At 44.1% G+C, this 12108-nt stretch overlaps 1 protein-coding gene across 1 annotated transcript in view; it reads right to left on the reverse strand.

Moving 5' to 3' along the window:
* DPP3 (dipeptidyl peptidase 3) overlaps positions 1 to 12108 on the reverse strand; it is a gene marked incomplete in the record, with an annotated part of 784135 nt that overhangs the window by 216952 nt on the left and 555075 nt on the right.

Below are 12108 nucleotides of genomic sequence, written 5' to 3' on the forward strand. Positions count from 1 at the left end.
ATTAGGTGATTTGCCAAGCAGCCAGATTTAAGGTCTTGAGCTGGCTGTGTAGAATCTGACTGTCCTGCTGTGTGAGCAGATGAGGAATTTGTGGTAAAATCCATGGTGGTCCATGGGCCATGTTCCTTAGTAGCGGGTACCAGTGCTGGCGTGGCCAGTCTGGGGCAATAAGTATCATTTGTGGTCTCTCCATTCTGACTTTCAGCAGCACCTTTGTTAGAAGGGGCAATGGAGGGAAGGCATATACTGTCAACATTTTCCAGTTGAATGAGAGAGCGTCCACTTTCCAAGCTTGATGGTGGAATGCCCTTGTGCAAAATTTTGATAGCTGATAGTTTTGGGGGTTGGCAAACAGGTCTATGTCTGGGAACCCTCATTTTTGAGTTATCATTGCAAATACTTGTGGATCCAGTTTCCACTCATGGGGATCCATGATGTTCCTGCTTAGGTCATCTGCCAATGTGTTCTTTTTTCCTGGCAGGAATTGTGCTTGTAATTGAACTTGGTAAGTCAGTGCTGTGTTCCACAAGGTCATTGCTTGCCTGCATAGAGGGTAGGAGTGTGTACCCCCTTGCTTGTTTATGTACCACATTACTGTGGTATTGTCTGTCCTTATTATAAGTTGTCCTGGATGTAAGAGGTCCTTGAAGGCTGTCAGAGCATTCTGTACAGCTAGCATTTCTTTTTGATTGATGTGCAGATTTCTTTGATCTGTAGTCCATTTGCCTTGAACGCACTGTCCTGCCATGTGTGCCCCCCAGGCATAGTCCGATGCATCTGTTGTCACAGTCTGCCTGGCTGGGGGTAAGGTGAAAGGCTGACCCTCGTTGAGGTGACATGCCTGTGACCAAAATAGAAACTCCTGTTGAAGGCAGGGAATGAGATGTATCATTGTTTCCAAGCTGTGGCTGAGTTGAGTTCATACGCTTTTCAGGTACCATTGTAATTTCCTCATATGCAGTTTTGCAAATGGTATTAGTAGTATGCAAGATGCCATGAATCCCAAGGCCTGCAGAATTTTTCTTGCAGGGAGTTAGGTCTTTGTTGCCATTATTTTGAAGTATTGAGTTAGTTGTAGTTGCTTTTCTGGCGTGAGGTAAGCCATCTGGGCCGTTGTATTCAAGCTGGCACCCAGGAATGTCATGTTCTGTGAGGTTACTAGTTTTGATTTCTTTTCATTTACTGTGTACCCTAGGCAACTTAGAAGGTGTTTGACAAACGCCAGATGTTGTAAGAGAATGTCCTTGCTTTCTGCTTGGATGAGGCAGTCATCCAGGTATGGGTATATTTGAATTCCTCTGTCTGTAGTATGCAATTACTGGTGCCAGGCATTTTGTGAAGACCCTGGGAGCAGTGGATAAACCAAAGGGCAGTGCAGAGAATTGGTAATGGGTTGAACCTGCAATGAAATGGAGGTATCTTCTGCAATTTTGTCTGATAGGGACATGCAGGTATGCCTCCTTGAGGTCCAACGTTACTAGCCAAGCCTTCTTGCCCAACATGGGTAGAAGCTGCTGTAGTGTTAGCATCTTGAATTTGGGAACTTGCAAGTAGGTATTTAGAAATTAAAGGTCCAGAATGGGACTCCATGCACTGTCCTTTCTGGGGACTAGAAAGAGCCTTGAGTAAAATCCTTGGCCTTGCTCCTGTGTAGGTACCAGTTGAATGGCTCTCATGTCCATGAGAGCTGCAATTTGTTTTTGTGCCTCTGCCCAGTGATTGGGTGGCAGGTTTGGCATTCCTTTTCTCCTTGGCAAAGGGTGGAAATGGAATCTGTATCCTTGTGAGATAATGTCTAGGACCCATTTGTCCTTTGTGATTATGCGCCAGTTGTCTGCAAAAAGTGCTAATTTTCCTCCCAAGGGAGCTGCCAAGAGAGCTTTTCTTGGCAGATTGAGGGTTAAGTCATTGTGTTTGTCTTCTAGTAGTTTGGGGCCTGTCTTCTCCTCCCCTTTGTGTTACAGTGTCCCATTGATGAGGTTTGTAAGGGATTTGTGCTTGACCTCTGCCCCTTGGGCGTCTGTATTTACCCCTCTGTGGTCTGTCAGAAGCTGGAAAGGACCAATTTTTTGTTGGCCAATTTCTGCTGACGCGAGGGAGTTGTACCTGTAAGAAATCTTTGACCGTCTGCATAGACTTTGCCTTATCCTCCATTTTCTTTAAAACCTCTTCTGCCTTAACCCCAAATAAGACATCCTGCTGTAAAGGTGCATCTAGTAACTTTGTTTTAACATGATCAGGCAGGGTTTGTTCCTTTAACCAAGCATGCCTGCATATGACAGACCCAGTAACAGCTGCTCTACAGGAAGCTTCCAATGAATCAAATCCACATTGTAAAGTGTGTTTGCCCACTTGTTCAGCTGCGTGCAGCAGATCCTGCATTTCCTTGAATTCAGACTGTTGAGGGTGTGTGCTCATCTTTTGCTTTAATTGGGACATTAGGAATTGCTGACATTTCACCATGTGAAATTGACAATTTAGTGCTCTCATGGCAAGAGTAGCAGAGGTGTAAACCTTCTTCTCCCACCTATTTAGTGCTCTGGAGTCCCTTTCAGAGGGCACAGGATTTTTAGCCATAGAAGCCTTAGCCCCTTTGGGACCCTGGGAGATTGTCTCAGGATCAGCAACAGGGCTTTTGTAAAGGAATTTGTGAGAGTCAGGTACTCTGTAATATCTATCTGGTTTGGCTGGAGCAGGAGGCAGAGAATCTGGATTTAGACTAGATTCTAAGTAGACATCATCCACAATGTCTAAAACTGGAGGGATAGCAAGTGGTCTGTGCTGGGGAAGTAAAAGAAACTCTCGGAGCCTTTTCTTAGAGTCGGAGTAGTCCTGACCTTCCCAGTGGAAGTGTTCCCTCATGGTATGAAGGGTTTCCCCGAAGGAATAGTCCTCAGGGGGAGATGCTGAGGGAATGGAATCTTCAGCATCAGAATCTTCATAAGGGGGGAAAGAGTAATCCTGTTCCTCAGAGGAGTCTGAGGAAACAGAAACTTGATCAGAAGAGGCATAATCCTCCTCTTGTCTTGGCCTTTTGTCTGGGAGGGGATTGGGAACCCCTGATCAGTGTAATCAAGTCTTCAACCATCTTAAGCATCTATTTCTTAGGCATTGGGCCTTGAACTGGAGACTGATGTACAATCTTTTTAGGCTTTAAAGGAGTCTTAAGCTTAGCATAAGATTTTAAGGGGAGAGTCGTCGGTCTGAAGACACCTTCTGTAGCCGAAGGTGTTTCCACAGCACCGGCTTCTCCTTCTGCAATGTTGTCGGTAGAGCCTAAAGAAAATGGCTGTGATGGCCTAGAGCTGTCTGCTTGAGAATCCAAAGCGGTCTGGGGTTCCAATTCTGCAGTCGTCAGGTGCTGCGTAGGCGCCTCACTGAAAACCGGAGAACCGGCGACTGGCCCAGCCGAGGCCTCGAAGTCTGGCTTGGGTCTAGGCTGCCTGTCTTTATCTTTGCGTTTTTTATGCACGCCGGTAGACGTTTGCGCCGACGGCGTAGTATAATTAAATTTCCTACCGAAGTAATGTCGAGCTAAATCAAAACGTCACTTTATAGTTCGTTTATTAAACCTAGCACAAAACCGACAACCAGTGACGTCCTGGTCTGGGCCTAGGTAAGGTATACAGTAAGAATGAAAGTTCTTATGAGGTATTTGCTTCCCACAAGAAATACAATTGTTAACTTTTTTTGACATCGGACTGAGGCGAGAAAGGGTTCCCCACCCGGGTACTTAGCTTTGAAGACTTCGGATTGAAATTCGATTCGAAAATCTCAGGTGTCAGCCGACCGGCACTTGCGATCTGCTTCGGGCACTGCGCGGCAATAAAGAGTAAAGAAAATGGCGTTGGATACCTCTTATATACCCCTGGCGCACTGACGTCAGAGAGGAAGCGACAGCAACCAACGCCGGACCAAGACTTTGGAATTCGGGCTGACTGCGGGACCGCCTGACGACAGGATAACCCAAGTGTGATGACTGCAGCAGGGTAACACGATGAACATCATAATATGGTTGAATTTAGATTCAGCATGTCCATGTGATTCTGGCCAGAGAGATGAGTGACTAGATCCAAAATGGGATTCAAAAGTCAAGGGGACTTCAGAAGATATGGTTACAAAAGAGGGAACCATATATGTCTGGGCCACAAGGTGTCTATGAGGATAACTTTCGTCTTGCACCTCAATGATTTCTGTGAATTAATCACAGGGGTGGGTAGGCATAAAGCAGCTGCAGAGGCCATTGTTTAGACAGAATGTCTCTCCATGTCAGTCCTAGAAAAGAAATCAAGGCAAAGCACTTACTGCATTTGGTGCTCTGGGAAGAGGCTAAGAAATTGCAGCAAGGGAAGTCCCAATGATGAAAACTCTGGTTGGCCACTATTAGAATGGAGGACCACTCATGAGGCATGAGGAGAGATATGCAAAGCCTGCTTGCTAAACAACTGGAAACTCTGGAAATGCATGTTGCAACAAGAAAGCAATTTGTGGCCATACGTGGTGGTGGTGCTGCGGTAGCGTTGTCGCCTCACAGTAAGACGCTATCCGGTTCGATTCTCAGCTAGAGCGTCTTCTGCGTGGAGACATGCGGGAATGGGCGTACCTTCGTTGAAGGTTGTGCGTCAGGGCTGGTAACTCTGCACGTAAAAATCAACTACCAATCATTAGCGGACCGGAGTCCCGCTGTGGCGACCCCTAACCGGGAAAAGCAGAAAGACACAACAACAACAACAATTGCTATACCCTCATTGCTTCACAACATAAATCCGTACAATCTGGTTCCTCCCTGTTTGTTCATGTTCTAAACTACAGTCATACTGTCTGTTTGGACAGAGATCACATCTGGGGAAGCTGGTCCTGTAGTTTCTGCAACACAAGACTAACCTCAGCTGCAGGATATTTATATGGCAGGTGGCATCCAAGTCTGACAACTGGCCTTGTACCAGTCTCCCCTTGTAATGGCTCCCCAACCCTAGGGAGGAGGCAGCCATGGTCACAACAGCTACCGGGGGTGGTGTTACAATGACTTCTCTAAAGATATCAGAGGTGATTTCAGCCACTATCATTCTGTGAGGATGGCCTTAGATACAGGATGTTAAAGATGGCACCACTGAGCATGTAAAATTCATTGTAGAACTCATGTAAAAGCAAGCAAAGTAAACCATTATAATACCGGAGACCACAAGACCCAGTGTCCTGAAGACCAGAGCTGCTTAACAGGTGGGATTAAGAAGAAACTTTATTTTTGCTCTAAGGGACTGGATTCTTTCTTCTGAAAGAGAGAGGTTATGCACCAATTGCTATCCAGATTGCATCCTATGAACACGACTGGTCTGGGAAGGTATCAGGTATGACTTCTGAAGGTTTACAGATATGCCCAGGGAGGTGCAGAGGTTGAGAATTTTTTTTTGTTGCAGTATCCCTTTTCCCTCAAGATTTCTCCCTGCTCAATGCGTCCATTCATCGTCCTTCTGAGGACTCAACTTCAACATTTATACTTTCCTCAGTGGAGGAATGGGACAAGCATCTGGAGTGCAACTGTCACCTGCAGGGACTGGTATTTTTGCTTGCTGGCTTATCTCCTGCCTTAAGTGCCTAACATACACACACACATACTACAACTGTCTGAGCTCAGTTAACTATGGTGTGCTTCCACCTCCCCAGCCTATTCCACACCACACACCCCCAAGCCTGACGTCTTGATCTCCTCGGTTCCAGCCTCCTCTAGAACTCTGTCGGCATGTATCCTCCCCCCAGGACAGGAACACCTCATCCTCCCAGCCAAGTCCCTCAAGTGCCCTCGCCACTAACTGAATCTTGGTTGCCTGGGTCATAGTCAGGCCTTTAGCACTCTACACCACCAGAATGGCAAGGTTAAGAAGGGGATTTTTGGCTTGATTCTGGGACTCCATCAAAGGGGTAGCTGGGAGCCAGTCATCCAGGTATGGGAAAATCCTGAATCCTAGGAGTTGAACATGAGTTACTACAATGGCCATGCATTTAGTGTACACCCTGGAGACTGTGGTGAGACCAAATGACAGGATACTGAACTAGGAATTGTTGGATGCTTCTTGGAAGCTATCTGGTGGGCTGAGGTAGTGTCAGGGAAAATGGAATGCAGTTGCCTTTGGATATAATCCCCTTACCCACTTGTCCAATGTGATGGCCTGCCACGCAGAGGGGTGGAGGGACAGATGACAGACTGCCTCTAAAGTAAAGCAGTCATGCAAAACTTTCTGGGATACGGCTACTTCCTGTTGGAAAAGGGGCTACGATATCACTGGTTTTACAATCCTCCATTGCTTCTGAGATGATGCCTGTTGAAGGGGTTTCTTTGCCACAGCCGTCACTGTCAGAAGACTTGCCAAACTGTTGGCATCTAGATTTTCAAAACCAAAGTGAGCAAGGCCCTTTTTTGGCTTCTGCTATAAGCTCTTTGAGGAACCTCAAACTTGACTCCGATGGTAGATAAAAGTCTTGCTGTCCTGCTTGCACGTCTGCATCCCTTCTTTCAATGAAGGACCAAGTAGGGATGATCCGTCATAAAGACATTCATGAAACATGCCTAAAAGTTTTTCTGACAGTCGCACAGATACAGCCATGCAGGATTTCTCTTCACAATGTCAGATCCAACTGATCTGGCCACTTCATCTGGCACACTGTGCATGAGGCAGGCACATGAAGAGGATGATGCTATTTGACATAGTAGAAATAATCTCCAGGTACTTAATACTGCTGGATGTCAGTGGGATCTTCATAGCAGATGGAACTTGTTGGGCCAGATCTCCCTGGAATCTATTAATACGAGTAGTGTAGTTCAAGGCTATCACTGCAAAGAACACAGGCCCTGGGACGAAGAATGGATCCAAACATACCGGAGCTGAAGCCCGGACTGGCGAGGAATATTAATCTGAATGAAGTGTGTGGACCTGACTGCCTTCAGCGTGGAAGGCATCAGAAGGACTCCCATTTCCAACTTAGTCCTCAGATCCTCTGTTTCAAATAGTCCAGATTAGCTTCAAAGGTATTCCTGTAAGACGTGAAGGAGTTAGTCGATGCCACTGATGATGGTCTGGAAGGGGGGCACTGGTCAGGCTGCTCTTTTAAATGGGCTTTCCTTAGAAAATCTTGCAAAAATAATGGGACTGAAGGTACTGGATCTGTAGGAAGAGGTTTATAGGTTGGTGTCCTAGCAAAGTCCTTGAACCTTGGCTACTTTTGAGCCAAAGTGGAAGACATTGGACCCACTTGCCTCTTTTAGGGATCACATTCTAGGGGGTTGGATGGCTTCTCTGACTGTTTCTTGAGCTTCAAAGTCTCTGGATCTGGAGTGAGCAATCTTTTCAATATAGGCTTATTCCTCCCATCGAAAAGTGCCAGAGGACCATGCCTTTTACAGTTTCCATTCTACTGTAAAGTGTGCAACCTCCAGGCAGACAATACACATTGGATTAAGTAAAACGTGGGGGATCTTGTGCCAACACAGAGAACACTTTTCAAAGCTTGCCATGGTACACAAGCAGGAATTAGGCTCACATTTTTAACAAACACTCCTGAATAAACTGACAGTGTAAGAAAATCCTATATCTATGAAGACCATATTATAAACACTATTATACTGTGTAAATACACCAACACACAACTTTTTACAGAAACGTAACTTACACTAACAACTGTAAAAAGTTAAAACACAATAACAACAGTTAGTACGCTAACCATGCTTACAGTGACAGACAGATCATAACAGCAGGAAACACCCTAGTAGAAGGGACTCACCACCAGAAAAAATGTAGCTGATAACCCAAGTTGAACAAAAAGTAATACCACAGCCATAAGGGATAAAATACAATTGCTGGAATACCCCAAAACTACAAGTTGTAGCCAGAAAAACTGACTAGAATACATTGTAGCACTTGACTGAATAGATCTGTGTCTGTTTGCAAAAGCAGCAAGATACCGGATGTAATTCAAGGTTCAGATGCATTATGAGAGGGGGAAGTTCTTAAGGGGCTTGAGGCTGTAGCACTGACTTTACTGAGTAGGTCAGACAAGCAAATCCAAGGATGCACATGCCAGAACAAATGAATAAGATGTTGCAGTTAAACAGACCAGATTTACCAGAAGAGGTCCTTATAGGAGATAACTGGTAAGCTCCAGAACATGGTCTAAAAAGATTATGTCTATTACCCAATTATCCTTTCTGATAGCCTTGACATTTGTGGTGAACTTGAAGAATCAACTTCCAAATGCAGTGTAAATCAAAAGTATTAAATACGCTGAAGCAGTCAGCAGGGCTAACTTTTAGGACTACTTGATAAGCATTATGGGGTAGAACCATTTGACACCCGAGTTCCTTCCCTAGGTGATAAAGGGACTCTTTTTTGGGACTGGCCAGATGTGAAAGAACACACATAAGTGGAAGAATGAATGGAAATCATACAGACCCCTCCCATAGAGATAAGGACTCAGTTCCTCCGTAGGTCACTACCAACATCATTGAGGAAGACAATCACAGCTGCACAATTCTATGCATACGCATGCAGCAGCCTACAGCCCTAGGTAAAAAAAAAAACTTCAAGAGATATGGTGTCCGACCACGAAAGGCACACGCAAATAAACCCTTATGAAGACCCTCCTTGATTCTAGACTACAGATGCTCTCAAGCTTATCTGGATCCTTGCTAAGTAAGTGGAAATGGAATGTGAACAGGAGAGATGACAGAGTATTTGCTTTCTTCATGCTTGTCCAAAGTCTGGGAATCCTTGTCCAATAGCAACGTGATAAAAATACTCTGGTGTCTGAGACCTCTGCTAGACCAAATAGATCTCACAGGAGTCAGCACCTGGATGCATGGTAAATTGCACTGCCACTTCATGTAGTGGCTTGTAAGAAGGCATGCATTTTCTTGGGGTGAAAGAGAAAGACTTGTACTTCCAGACTGACTTAATGGCATCACTAACAACGGGATCTGGGGAGGAATAACCTGGGGCTTCTTCAATAAAAGCTTTTCTAAGCATTTCTGGAGAAGGGACAGTGGCTCTAAGTTAGTCAAAACTTTTCCCCAGAAGCCTGGGAAGATATCAAAAAAAGGAGGTAATCAGCTGGACAGGTATATGGGCTGTAGACATTTTCCTTAACCACCCGTGAAACAATTACCTTGCGATTCCCTGAGTCCATGTTGGAGCTGGAATGGCATACTCCCTACTACACTGCAGGAGAAAATTCACAAGTTGTTTCATGTGAAGGCAAGCCTATGACTGACTAATGTAGGGCAGGTTGAGCTGAACAGAGGCTGGCACTGTGTTTTGTGTTAAATTGTAACTGATTTAGAAAACATACTCAACCAAAGAACCATCAAGGAAGGTTTTCAATACTACAGCAGCTGTTACCTTAACATTTGTGTTCTCAGCACCACTCACTCATTTTACAACACACTGTGAACAGGTGCCATAGTCACTTAAAAGGTAAACCGGTATGGCAGAAAAAATGACCTGTGATAGCCAACTAACATTTGCTCCTGTATTGGTAAGCTTTGCCATGGCAAGACCCAATACCATGGCAGTTAGAACTCTGAGGACATGGTAGTGGCTCTGCAAAGATATAAGTTGCTGCAGCACTAATCCCACAGATGAACATGGTGGAGAGAATTCACGACTGTAGCCCTGAATTTCAACTAGCAGTATTTACAGGAAAAAAATAAATAAGAGATGTCCTCCAAACCCAGACTATATATAAACTGCATAAAAAACTGCAGACAAGGGATATTCACAGAAACTACAAACCCTAGCTGCTTGTACTTCACGGTACCATTGAAGGAGGAAATTGCATCACTACTACAATGCCCATCTTTACTTAGTGAGCACAAAAATGCCAAATTCAGACAGTCAGCATTCAACATGAACTCATTCAAGGAGACAGATACTCAAACAAATGCATAAAAATCTCAAGAAAGTTGATTCTCTGGAGTACAGGTTTTGACCCTAACTACAGCCTTAATGGCCTGTGTTCAGTTAGCATCATAGAGCTGAAGAAGGCAGGCAGAGATGTATGGGTGTGAGTGGGTGATACTGACTTGCCCATACCACAGGCAGTGAAGGAATTAGTTGAGACCTGCAACAAGAGATCCACCTTGGGGAAGTCCTTGGATAGTTGTACTTACAAGTTGCAGCTCTGAGGAGCACAAGTGCGCCAAAAGGTATGCATGCAATTTATCTGCAACTGTAGCTCCACAGAATTATCCACTCCCATTGGATTTAGCACAGCAATTTCCAGCTAACAGGAGATGTTAAAAGAAAATTAAAAAAAAAAATCACCCTCACTTCTACCGAATGACACCTGCAATTCCTGCTCTTGTCTCCCTTTCCTACTGTCCTGAACACCCGTAATGTCAGAAGGAAAGAAAAGGCAGATGGGGGCTAAGGGCTTGATGGTGCAGATGTTTACAGGGAGAAACCTGCAGCAAAATTATTTATAAGAGTCAACAGCACAAGAATGAAAACAAGTTTAGAAAGATACTATTGCTTTGATTTATAAATACAGTATTCCAATTATCTAATTAACTACTCCAGCTCAACACATTTACTCCCCTTGAAGCTAGACTTCATGAAAAAAAAAATCGTACAACCAGAGACACTACTCACAAGCCACACCAACTCTCATTACCTTAGATAGAACCAAACCCACAACACTGCACATGCTTTTTCCTGTCAGGCACGACTCATAAGCCACAACCAACTCTCACTACCTTAGATAGAACCAAACCCCACAGCACTGCACATGCTCTTTCCTGTCAGGCACCTACTCTTTGGCCTGGTCTCCCCATCAACATTAAGGAAAGCAACACTTATTCCAAATTCAGAATGTAGCTCAAACTACTTCTTGATCCAAGCCAGATGCTCCTGCTTCAACACAGGACAAATCACCTAATCACTCTCCTTTCCATGTCACTTCTCTCAAGAATCACTGAAGATTGATCCACTTTAGAAACTAATGTACATATGTTTTGTATTTGACCCAGGCTCTGCCGGAAAGTGGTCAGTATTAATCAGTGCACTACCCTGGTAAACCGATATAAATAATTAAATAAATACAGTAAACTCTCACTTAACCGGCACCCTTGAGGATTGGCAGATGTCAGTTAAGTCTGGTTTCTGGTTGCTTGAGAACTGCTTTGCGATTTTTGATTGGCTTGTCATTAAACAGAAGAGGCGCCGCTTTGTATGTCGGTATACGAGTCAATCAAAAATGGCAAAGTGGAGCCGCTTCTGTTCAATGCAGAACAGCGGGCTGTTCCACACTGAGTAGACGTGGCTCTGCTTTGCGATATTTTGATTGGCTCGTATGTAAAATTGTCGGTTGATTGGGTGTGCCTGTTGCTTGAGTTCCGGATAACAGGGACTCGACTCCCAATGCAATTCTACATGCATGCCTCTGATATGATGTACAAATTAATTTATTCAGAAATGGTGTATTTTATAAACAGTGATTGCATTTTGATATAAACCTGCAGCTTCACCCATACTGGTTTCTTTATAGCACTGCACTAAAAATGTAGTGTACCATTAGGTAACATCTGATAAAATGCTGACCATGTGGTACCTGCTGTATAAATATTAACTGCCCTTGCATAACCCCTGGCATGTACATTTAGAAACACATTTTCCACTATACAAAATAAATTACAAAAATACTGGGTCAAATAAAACTGACATTGCTACTTATGAAATATTGTATATCAAGTAACATGCTATTATTCTGCACTTGAAAAAGACGTGTTTTACTTAACAGTAAATCTAGATTTATTATGTTTGCCACAGTGGTCACTACTGCCAGCAGATATTGGACACTATATATTTTCTAGTTACACCCTACATCTTGTAAAAGGGTCTCACCACCAATAGTCATTCAGAGTTCACAGTCTCTGGCAAAACCAGTATGGACTCTAGCAAATACTACTCCATAACTGGGCACTATCACACAGTATCCTAGATCCTTACAACATACACATTTACTTAAGGGGCAGAGCTGGGCAAAAATGCAGTCTTTGAATTTATAAGCTATTCTGTTAATATATCGCACATACATTAAACAGTACAGAAAAATACGTTA

Source organism: Protopterus annectens, chromosome 7.part0, assembly GCF_019279795.1.
Source record: "Protopterus annectens isolate FY-2018-M chromosome 7.part0, PAN1.0, whole genome shotgun sequence".
In the NCBI taxonomy this organism is placed as follows: domain Eukaryota; kingdom Metazoa; phylum Chordata; order Ceratodontiformes; family Protopteridae; genus Protopterus; species Protopterus annectens.